The sequence below is a fragment of the Notechis scutatus genome, chromosome 2, assembly GCF_049901735.1.
Source record: "Notechis scutatus isolate UNSWTSFEM ecotype Mainland chromosome 2, rNotScu1.2, whole genome shotgun sequence".
NCBI lineage: Eukaryota > Metazoa > Chordata > Lepidosauria > Squamata > Elapidae > Notechis > Notechis scutatus.
The window spans coordinates 136,665,565-136,676,425 of NC_142010.1; the positions used below are offsets into that span (position 1 = coordinate 136,665,565).

Sequence of the window (10,861 nt, forward strand, 5' to 3'; positions counted from 1 at the left end):
GTGTATCAGGCTTTGAACAGAACAGTTTATTCCCAACCCATGACCTTCTAATATCCATCTCTAGCTGAGCCTGCATCCTGAAGACTTGCCTTCTGCTAGTTGGCCCACACCACTGCTATTGCAACAGAGCGTTTTGCTGGACAGCTTGCTGAATGCATCCATCAGAGCCAAGCATTCTGCATTCTGATCCAGCCAAGACTCAAAAGCAGCAAATTGTCACATTTGAGAGCTTAAACAAGGGCACCGCCGAAGGGGAAAAGTCCCCACAACCCAGTTTACAAGTGGCGACCATGCAATCTGCTCAAGTCAAGTGTATTTGAACAGTGCTGGGGGATAGACCACAAGGTTCTGCCCACTTAAGAAGGGTAACAAACAACCTTTACAGATTCATATAATACCTGCTGACCAGTAATGATGTCAAATGCCAATCAACTTACCACGTTTCCCCGAAAATAAGATCTGGTCTTATATTTTTTGAGACTCCAAAATTATGGCTTATTTTCAGGGGAACGCAATATCAGGATGATCAGCCCAGCTGTGTAACAACACCTCCCCAGTGCACACACAAAAGGCGGTGAGCGTGCAAAGGTCAACATTGTCTGGCAGCAGCTGCAGCCCACTGGCCCCTTGGTCAGTGCACTCCATGTAGTGCAGGTGAGTCGATTAGTTGTCCAAGCAACAGAGGGTGGCAGAGGCACGGGGAGGGGGGAGGCACACAATCCAGACACGCCACGAGGACCATGGGAAGTTACATGTTAGTTGCAGCTGAGAGTGTGCTGGAATGGGTGGGAGGCTGAGGGAGACTCATCTTTGCGTCTCTCAGCTTGCCTGTGGCTCGCATGGCACATCCCCTGTACCTCTGCCTCTGTCTGCTGCTGGTGCCGCCACGCAAAGATGAGCCTCCCGCAGCTGGCTGCCTGCTCCAGCCCACTGACTTTTGACTCACGGCCATCATGGTGCATCTGGATTGCTTGCCTCCCCTCCCGCCTCTGCCTGCTGCTTGGACGGATAATCAACTCACCTGTGCTGCATAGGCTGCAGCTATTGCCAGACACTATCAGCCCCCATGCCCCCACCGCCTCCAGTGCTGGCCACTCCCCCCCCCACCTGATGACAACCTTAACTAGGGCTTATTTGGGGGGGGTAAGGCTTATATTAGGAATACACTAGAAATCTGCCTGGGGCTTATCTTCAGGGAAACACTGTATTTTTGATAATAAAGGTTAGATTTTCTGCTTATAGTGAAAATAATCAGTTTTCACCTCAGATTCCCCCCATCCTGGTCCATTTTACCTCACTTGGGTTGGAATAAATAAATGAAAAATTGCTTACTGTGGGTGAACATCCAGAATGAGCATATTAAAAGAAAATAATATTGAGAGAAAGAGATGGATGAAATTCAAAACTGAGGAAAAATGGGGACATATAGAGGAGGGTGAAGAACAAGGAAGCTACCCAACCAGATTTGGTGGCACTGACTAGCGATCACAAGGAAATAATTCTGGAATGGGAGCTATAAAAGATGAGAACTGCCAAAAGCCAGGGGTGTCAAACTCGTGTCATCATGACAGTGTCACATGATGTATCGGGACTTTTTCCCCCTTCACTAAACTGGGCAGGGGTGGGACCAGCACGTGACGCATCCAACCCGCAGGCAGCGAATTTGACACCCCTGCCTTAAGCAAACTGTACAATAGAAGCTTTCTAAATTCATGGGGATGGCATGTGTATTATATGTTTTTTCTTGGAAAACCACATAAGATTTTGATTTTTGCATTTCCATTGAAAGTGTATACATAATTTCCTTAACCCACTAAATGCTTCATTTCTCCCACCCTCACCGGCCAAAACTACTATATAAGCTTCAGTTGCTCCTGTTTATCTCTCAGTGAGTTGGGTAGGTTGCAAAGCAGGTGAAAGCACTTGTCTTTCAACAGGAACGTTGAAAGAGGGGGACAAAACAATAGAACCGTAACCAGGAATTGTTAATGAAGGGTTTCTCCAGGCTGCTGAGTTAAAACAAAATCCACTATAACAGCACAGGACAGGAGCCAGTGGGCAGCAGATTAGAGATTAACAGAGTTGGAAGGGGCCTTGCAGGTCATCTAGTCCAAACCCTTGCCCTAGCAGGACACCCCACATCATTGCTGACAAATGGCAGTTCAGCTTGGAAATCAATGATGCTCATAGATCCATGCATAATAAAAAAAAAACAGTGACCGCCCTAGGAATGTCAAAATTATAATGGTGTAAGCAAAAGGCATGGCTGAGGATGGTAACGTAAGTAATCTTGAGGCATGGACCTATGAGATATTGATCTCAAGAGCATTTCCCAGTCAAGTTGGCAGTTGTATTGCCTGTGTATGAGTCCTCAAACATAACAGAGGATACGACAAAAGGGAACTAAACGGGTACACACAATCCACATAATTATGTACAATTTCTATGGGGGTTACAGCAGTGGCTTCATAACTGGATGCTCAATTCTGCTATCCAGGAGATCACATTTCTGGCATTTCTTCGTACAGCTCTTTTAAGGAACCAGAGAACTACAAACAGTAGTAGAAAAGCAGAAAACATGGGCAGCTGCCAATGGCAACACAAGTAGCAACATAAAGCTGGCAGAATCCAGCTCTCTTTCTGGTTCAGTTCCATCTCCTGGGCACCACAGAGCTACCACTCTCAAGGAGTGTAAAGCCCAACAGACTCTGGTAAACTTGACACACTTTGGAAAGTGCAGATCAAAGTATTCTGCAGAAACCCGATGCCTGGTCTTCCCTTCAGTCAGGCAAAAATGATCCCTGGGGAGAGTGACCAGTTATGAGAGGGAGAGAGCAGCCCTAAAGTAGCATGTCCTGGCAGATCCTGGTGGCTTTAGCAAGCAAAAGGTCAGCAAAGCATGCCAAATCATAACCACACACACACAAAAAGGGCTGTTGGAAGCAGTTTGAACATTCTATTTTAAAATTGGAATTACATTAAACTGCCTTGGGGAAGTTCACAAGATCTTGGCAAGAAAAATGGTTACAGGAAAGGAAGAAGTTATTCTGTGTTGCACGCTCAGACTCACCTCCTCCTCCAGTCCTAGCCCATGCTGGGGGATGTGACTGGGTTTTTTTTCTCATCAGCAGGAAATCTCCAATGTTGGGTGACCAGTACCTTCAGACAAGGAGTCCTGAACTCATTGGTAGCCTCAGACTGCAACAAACAAGGACAAGCATTCAACTTTGCAGCTACTAAGATTGTTAGATGAGCAGGCACATAAACAGCCAGGGAAGTGATCAGTCAACAGGAGTGCTGATTAACCAGCAGCATATCAAATACTTAGAATACTTCAAACTTGACAGCTTTAAGACTTGTGGACTTCAACTCCCAGAATTCCTCCTCCAGTCATGTTAGCTCAGGAATTCTGGAAGTTGAAGTCCACAAGTCTTAAACTTGCCAAGTTTGAAGACCTTTGACTTAGAAGGTCTTTCAAACCTTGACCTTTGACTTAGAAGGTAAGGGCTGGGCAGCACAAGCACAAGCAAATGATAAGCCACCCACCCTAATCAGCATCTAAAAACCCACATACAACAGGTACCACATACAGAGCAGCACGCATTCTGCTAGAGAGAAGTTCCCTGAAGATAGACAATATTGCACCACCTAGCCAAAAAAAAAAAAAGGTCTTCCCAAAGCAATATTTACATTGTTTTCATGGAGCAAAAGGCCATGATGCTATACCATGTGAGAGACTTTAGCGAAAAGTAGCTGGAACTTTGATGAATCCTCATCATCTAAAAATGACTTATGGGTTTAGGCAAGAATGTCATGATAATATTGGCATTCTAGTTTTTTTTAAAAAAAGAATGGGCATTATAGGATGCACTGAGAACACAGAGCAAAAGTTAAGCAGGCATAGTACCTTTATTCCCCACACATGTTCTCACCCAGTCAGTTGCTGCTGCAAGACTTGGTGCTGATCACATTCAGCAGGGAGGATTTTAAGCAGTCAACGTGACTTTTTCCAGCTGTTCTGCCCCTTCCGGAGTGAGACAAGCGGCCAATACCCGCAGACCACAAACATCCAGTTGCCTGGCCAGTCTGTTCCCAAAGCCAGAATTTACAAGCAGTGATGAATGTGTACCATCTCTTTCTCCTAGTACCAGTACCAACCACTAAGGAGGTAAAGCCCTACCAGGGCAGCCAGGTAGAGCCACATAGCTGAAACTTACCAGGAAAAAGTAAGCAGTGTGAATGGATGGGGAGAGGTTGCACATCACAGGTTTGCAAAGCACAGATATTTTATTGGGAAATTATTGTCAACCCATGTTGACAAAGGGGAAAAAAAATAAGTTAAGAATAACCTGTACATAACACTTCATTTTCTGGAATGATTTTAGGATTTGAAAAAAAAAATCTTAGCTGAATATTCTGTGACTATGATGAGGATGTTATCCATTCAGTCATATCCAACTCTTGGCAATTCTATGATCCAGGTCTCTCCACATCTTCCAATCCTATCCTACTCCTTTGAGTTTTTCAATGCTTTGGCTGGTGTCAACTTTGATGATATCAAATTTAATGGTATATTATGTGAATACACCCTACAGCAAATCAAGTCACACCCCCAGATTCCTTACTGTGTCTAGCCCTGGATTAGTCATTAAGCAAGGAAATGTGGAGGGAGCATCTCAGTGTGTCCCCACCTCCCAGCTATCATACCTTTAATTCTTCCACTGCTGTACTCAAGTTCAGTTTTCAACACTTTGGGAGACTTTAAGGTCTGTCATTTAAACAATGAAAGGAGGAGCATCTGCCTTTGTCCTGCCTTGGCTGTGTCTGTTCCTTGACCGGCCTCTCTTGAAGGACAGAGGGTAGAAGGAAATGCAGCTAGAACCACCAAATATAGGGGAATAGAATAGAATAGAATAGAATAGAATAGAATAGAATAGAATAGAATAGAATAGAATAGAATAGAATAGAATTCTTTATTGGCCAAGTGTGATTGGACACACAAGGAATTTGTCTGATGCATATGCTCTCAGTGTACATAAAGAAAAAATAAAATACATTCATCAAGAATCATACAACACTTAGTGATAGTCATAGATTACTAATAAGTAATCAAATCATACTAGGAAACAAAACAATATAAATTGTAAAGATACAAGCAACATGGTTATAGTCATAAGTGGGAACAGATAGGTACTAGGAATGATGAGAAGAATAATAGTAATACAGTCTTAATAAATAATTTGACAGTGTTGTGGGTATTAGTTGTTTAGCAGAGTGATGGCATTCAGGAAAAAAAATGTCCTTGTGTCTAGTTGTTCTGATGTGCAGTGCCCTATAGCGTCATCTTGAGGGTAGAAGTTGAAACAATTTATGTCCAGGATGTATGAGGTGGCATGAAGCTGTCAAGATAAAAACCAGAAGTTCTCAGGCTCAATGGAAGCATGTATGTAGACAAGGGAAACATGTCTCCCAGTCTTGAGGCCAGGAAAAAAAAAATCTGAATATCTTTTAATTTGAAAGGCCAGGGAAAAAAAAGGTGTAGAATCAAAAGCCTGGTAAGGGAACGATGTTGTCTAAAAGGTGAGCTCCTGATCAATTAAATCATTAGATGATTGTTGTGGTCCGCTGGCAGCCTGAGGAGCTGGCAGCAGAGTCAGACAGTGGGGAGAAACATGGGCCAGTCCTAGAGTCTGGGGAAGGCTCGGACAAGGGATCTCTGTCTGACATAGAGATGGGGCCAGGGCCATCTGAGAGCTATTTGCTGACTCTGGAGCCTCCAGAATCTGACATCAGTGAGGCAGAGGAACAGGAGGAACGTGTTCCCAGTGCACGCTTGCGTAGAGCTACCATAAGGCAAGAACAGTTAAGACAAAAGAGGTGACTCAGGAGTAAGGCTTGGAAATGATTGGCCCCTCCCATAAAACATAAAGGAGGAGCGAAGGGACATGAGCCTTTGCAGGAAGCAACTTTGTTTGTTCTGGTCGGTTTAAAATCTGAAGCTCTGTGTTGACTTTGTGCTCCGTTTGGCCTTGTACAGCTAATAGGTAATTTAGTCTTTGGCAGCATTTCAAGGGAGATAAAGGTGGGTGCTTATCAGCCTTATCCCAAAAGACTGTGGCAGACTTCTGTTGGACTATTCATAAACTGTTTGAGACTCATTACAGGCTGTGAATGCATATAATTCACAGCCATTGAAATAAAAGAAAAGGTTTTGGGGAACAGCGTGTGATTGTTACTGTCTCAGGAAGTCTTGGTCAGAACAATGATTTATTTATTTAACACTTTTATATGACCACTCATCCCCTGAACACGACTATGGGCAGCATGCAATCAGCAATAATTAAAATGATACCCGGTCTCAAAAGGGGTTTGACATCATGACTATTAAGACTAGCACTGTCAAACTCCTGGCCCGCGGGCCTGATGCATCACGTGCTGGCCACACCCACGCCTGGTTTAACAAAGGGGGGGGGAGTCACGTGATGCATGTGATGCAACTGTGATGATGTGAGTTTGACACCCTGATTAAGACAATTAAAACAAACCTAATTAAAAAGCAAGATTGAAGGAGGTTAACACTCATCTTGTCAAGCACAGAAAATCAGTTGAAATGAATATGTAAGTTTATTGCAAGCTTAAGCTCGCAACATGAATTTGAACTACTAATGGTCAAAGCAAATTAGCAAAAGATAAGAGTCAACAGAATTCAAGGTGGGCTGAATTTAGATCTCTTGTGGGCACCAAGGGACTCAAGACTGATGATGCATCTAACCCTTCTCTCTCGGGCTCAGCCTGGTCATCTCCTACACATGTAGGCACTATCCCTGCAAACAACACCCTATTTTCTCTTTCAGCTGACCTTCTTTTACTTTCTGGCAGTTGAACCAAAAAAGATAACAGTTTTGTAACCAGAGGGAAAAGGGGAAAAGAGATAGTATGTGACCTCAGAACTTGTCCTTGGAGAAGCCAAGCAAACAGCTAAAAACTTGCAATTACTTTACTTGCCTGCAGGCGTGTTCCTTCTCCACTGGCCAGCTGGAAAATGTCCTGGTCTCCTTACTCTTCACCAGTGGTTCTTGAAGGTGTCAACCGCCGTTGCCGGAACCCAGCAGTATCGGGAAGTCCCTCGGATTCAAAGGACCAATGGCGCCTGGGATGTTCCCTTCAACTCACCGAAGCACCGGCAGCCGGGGTGGACCCCCCAGCGGGCCTCAGGGCCCCTTGTGTCCCGGCGGAGTCGCCATAAATGTTGCTGCAGATCCTGTTTCCAAATCAGGACACAAGACCACGAAGGGTAGGAGAATACAGGTTTATTTGCGCAAAAGGTTCAGAGCATTAGCATGGCAAATTCTGAACCCCCGGCTATTCCTGAGGGGTTACTTTTATGCAGCTCCCAGTCTCAGCGTACTACAAAAGGGGGAAGTAAGTCTAATTAGCCATTTTGCACAATTCAGCATATAAATACTTATCTTACACCATCTGTTATTTTCCATACCCACCCTTGCCACCCTTGCCATTTAGCTGTTTACAGGAACGTATCTAGTTCATAGGGCATTATTCTTAGACTTAGATTCAGCAACTTTCTGGTTTTCACAATATCATATTAAGCAACTTCTATAATATTTGCGATATAAGCTAAGAAACTTCTGCAAATTATAAGAATACTTTTCTGGTAACTTTCCATTCTGCTTCACAATCAGCCTAACATCAATACCTGGGAAGATACTGGAAAAAAATAATCAAAATACAGATCTGTGAACATCTAGAAACAAATAAAGTTATAACTGAAGCCAGAACAGGTTTGTTAAAACAGTTCATGCCAAACCAGTCTTATTTCATTCTTTGACAAAGTGACTAAATTAGTAGACAATGAAATGCTGTGTACATAGTATACTTAGACTTCAGCAAGCATTCAACAAAAAAGACCATAACCTACTTCTTGGTAAACTAGAAAAACGTTGGATAGACAGTATCACCACCAGACGGATTTCTAACTGACTGACAAACCGTACTTCTTAATAGTACTACAACTACATAGAGGGAAGTAAGCAGTAGGGTACCACCGGATTCTGTCTTAGACCCAGTACTCTTCAATGATCTTCATAAATGACTTTTGATCCCAATTGTGGTCATAAATTGAGAGTTAGCTGTATAAAAAGTTAAGAAAAGGGTGGACTATTTAAAATTGCCATCTGAGATATTTCCTCCCCACACTTGAAAAATATCAAAAGCAGCTGGAAGAAAGCCAAATGTGAGCTGTTTGCTCCAGATTTCTCCAAAGAGAAGCTGCCTTCACTTTCAGTCAGAAAAGTCCCTAAAGAAGGGGACCTGGCTATGAATTTAGATTGCCTTATGGGGGTAACCCTCAACAATACTAACAGAAACCCATGGGGATCAAAAAAGTTCATGGCCCTATCTTTAAGTCATCTCCTTTTGCTGTAAACTGTAGTTTGTTGACCTCGGCAGATGTTGAAAGCGAAATTTCTTTAACATATAATCACCCAGCTATTCACAGCATGCTATTTAACATTAAGCCGTTTCTGCATACCTTTGCAATCTCTCCAAATTGGGTTTTGGATAGCAGGGTAGAAAACTTGCTAGATTCACCCCACTAGGTGCAAGAAGCACCAAAAGCAATCACCCCGAGTCTCTAAAGTCCTTGAGAAGAAACCGGTGTGAACTCTGACTATATGTGATCTCATGAACAGAAGGAGAACAGTCAAGGCAAGATGGCATTATGATTAAGTGCAAATGGGGAGAGGGCCTTTACTTTTCTTTTCCTCTAAATGTTGGCCAGGAAGCATTCAGTAGACCACCACCACCCCACCTTTTATATATATATACCCAGAGACCATAAGTAAACAATGGGATTGGCTGTCATAATATATAAGGCTGCTGGTTTATGTTACTTTAAAAGGAGGAAAATCAAATTTGCAGAAGAAAATTTGTCTGTGGAATAATGACTAATCATGAAATACAGGAAGTCCTTGACCTTGAGCCATTTGTTTAGTGGCTGTTCGAAGTCACAATGGCATGGAAAAAAGTGACTTGTGACCATTTTCCACATTTTCAATCCCCGCAGCATCCCTGTGGTTATGTGATCAGAATTTGGACACTTGGCCGTGGCATATATTTATGATGGCTGCAATGACCCGGGATCATGTCATCACCTTTTGCAACCTTCTTACAAGCAAAGTCAACGGGGCAGCCAGATTCACTTAACAACCAGGTTACCAACTTAACAACTGCAGTGATCGCTTAAAAACCGTGGCAAGAAAAGTTATAAAATTGGACAAAACTCACTTAACAACTGTCTAGCTTAGCAACAGATATTTTGAGTTCAATTGTGGTCATTAAGTCAAGGATTACCTGTAAAAGTTAAATCATTGAATATCCATTGCTGAGACAACATCAAAGCAGGCCCCCACATAAACCCCTATAAACGTATACATGACTCAACAGCCTCCCAGGACATCTGGATGGTTTGAAAAGTCAGATTTTCTCCTGCTTCCCCACTCTCATCTTCAATATGCACCCTAAATTTCACTTCTTCTACACTGTAATCTGTCTACTTTGGCCGGACAAATCTTTTACCATTCAAACAAAGGATCACTGCCTGAATTCTTTCAGTGGAGACAACATCCAGAACAGTAGTTTTTAATCCTTTTCCATTCTGGATAACATTACCCTCAGACCCCAACCTCTGACCACCTAGGAATACCATTTCCAGAGCCAGAAACAAGCTTGTGTTTTCATTTCAGGTTTTCCATGGTCTGCCTTTCTTGGTACCAGTAGCAAAGAACATAAAATCCAGTTGGACAAACAAATTAGAACCACAACATGACTAAAGACTACAAAGCAGAAATGCTAATGCCAAGCAAAAAAACAAAAAATAATCATTAATCTGTTAAAGCTGGCAGTGGTGTTTATTGTGTTAGCTATTTCCTAACCAAGTAGTTCAGCATTAATAAAAACAAGGTTTTCAATTGCTTAGTTCCGTAAAAGAATCTCTACAATTCCCACCCACGGTTCAGGACAGACAAAAAGAAAAAAATAAGTACCCACAGATCTTCAACAGAAGTAGGATTAAATAAAGCAAAAATAAAAATAAAATAGAAACTGCCTGATCACAATTGCCACCTATGAATGAATTCCCTATAGATGTAGACTTTGTATGAACAAGTATAATGAAACATGGGATTCATTTATATAAAATAAAAATTAGTGTTGTTGTTTTTTAAAAAAACTGAGTTATATAAATGCAGAAATATATATGCACTTGAAAGCAATTGCACTGAATAATTATACTATAGAATTGTAACTAATTTCTGCTAAAAAAATCTTTTTTTTCCTTTGTTGTATTTTGTTTTTTTAAGGTGTTTTTTTTTTTTTGGCAATATATGTATTTTTATCTTTGTGTTTTGTTTTGTCATGTTTTAAAAGTAATTTTTAAAAGCTGCCTTGCTATTGTAAATACATTGATGGGGTATTCTGCAGTCTCCCATATCAGCATTTTTATATGTATGCCGGGGCTTTCCAACCTTCTTGTGCTCGCTTTGGAATACTGAGGAGATGTTTTGGCAAAATTGGCTGATTCACCACAGAGGGAAGAATATGGGCATATATTTATTTACTGTATTTAGTTACAGCGGCCTTGATTATTTTTAGAAATAAGTGAAGGTGGTGAACATGTGTATATCTATCTATCTATCTATATCTATATCTATGGTATTCAGCTTTGTTCGGGTATTTTTGTCACAGACGAACACAATACAGAAGCCTGATGATGGCAGATGAGATTCTGCTGAAACGTTGCTACAACTTTAAAAGCACTACAATGACGTGGGAAAATACCCGAACA

General features: G+C 41.9%; 1 long non-coding RNA gene across 1 annotated transcript in view; it reads right to left on the minus strand.

The window, feature by feature from the left end:
• The window catches only part of LOC148132264 (uncharacterized), a 51,160-nt gene extending 47,200 nt beyond the window's left edge, over window positions 1–3,960 (minus strand). Inside the window, exons 1-2 of the long non-coding RNA XR_015747786.1 lie at window positions 3,908–3,960; window positions 3,071–3,198 (exon numbers count right to left, since the gene is read on the minus strand). This is a non-coding gene — a long non-coding RNA (uncharacterized LOC148132264). The remainder of the gene's footprint in view (window positions 1–3,070; window positions 3,199–3,907) is intronic.
• Window positions 3,961–10,861: the final 6,901 nt, after the last annotated feature.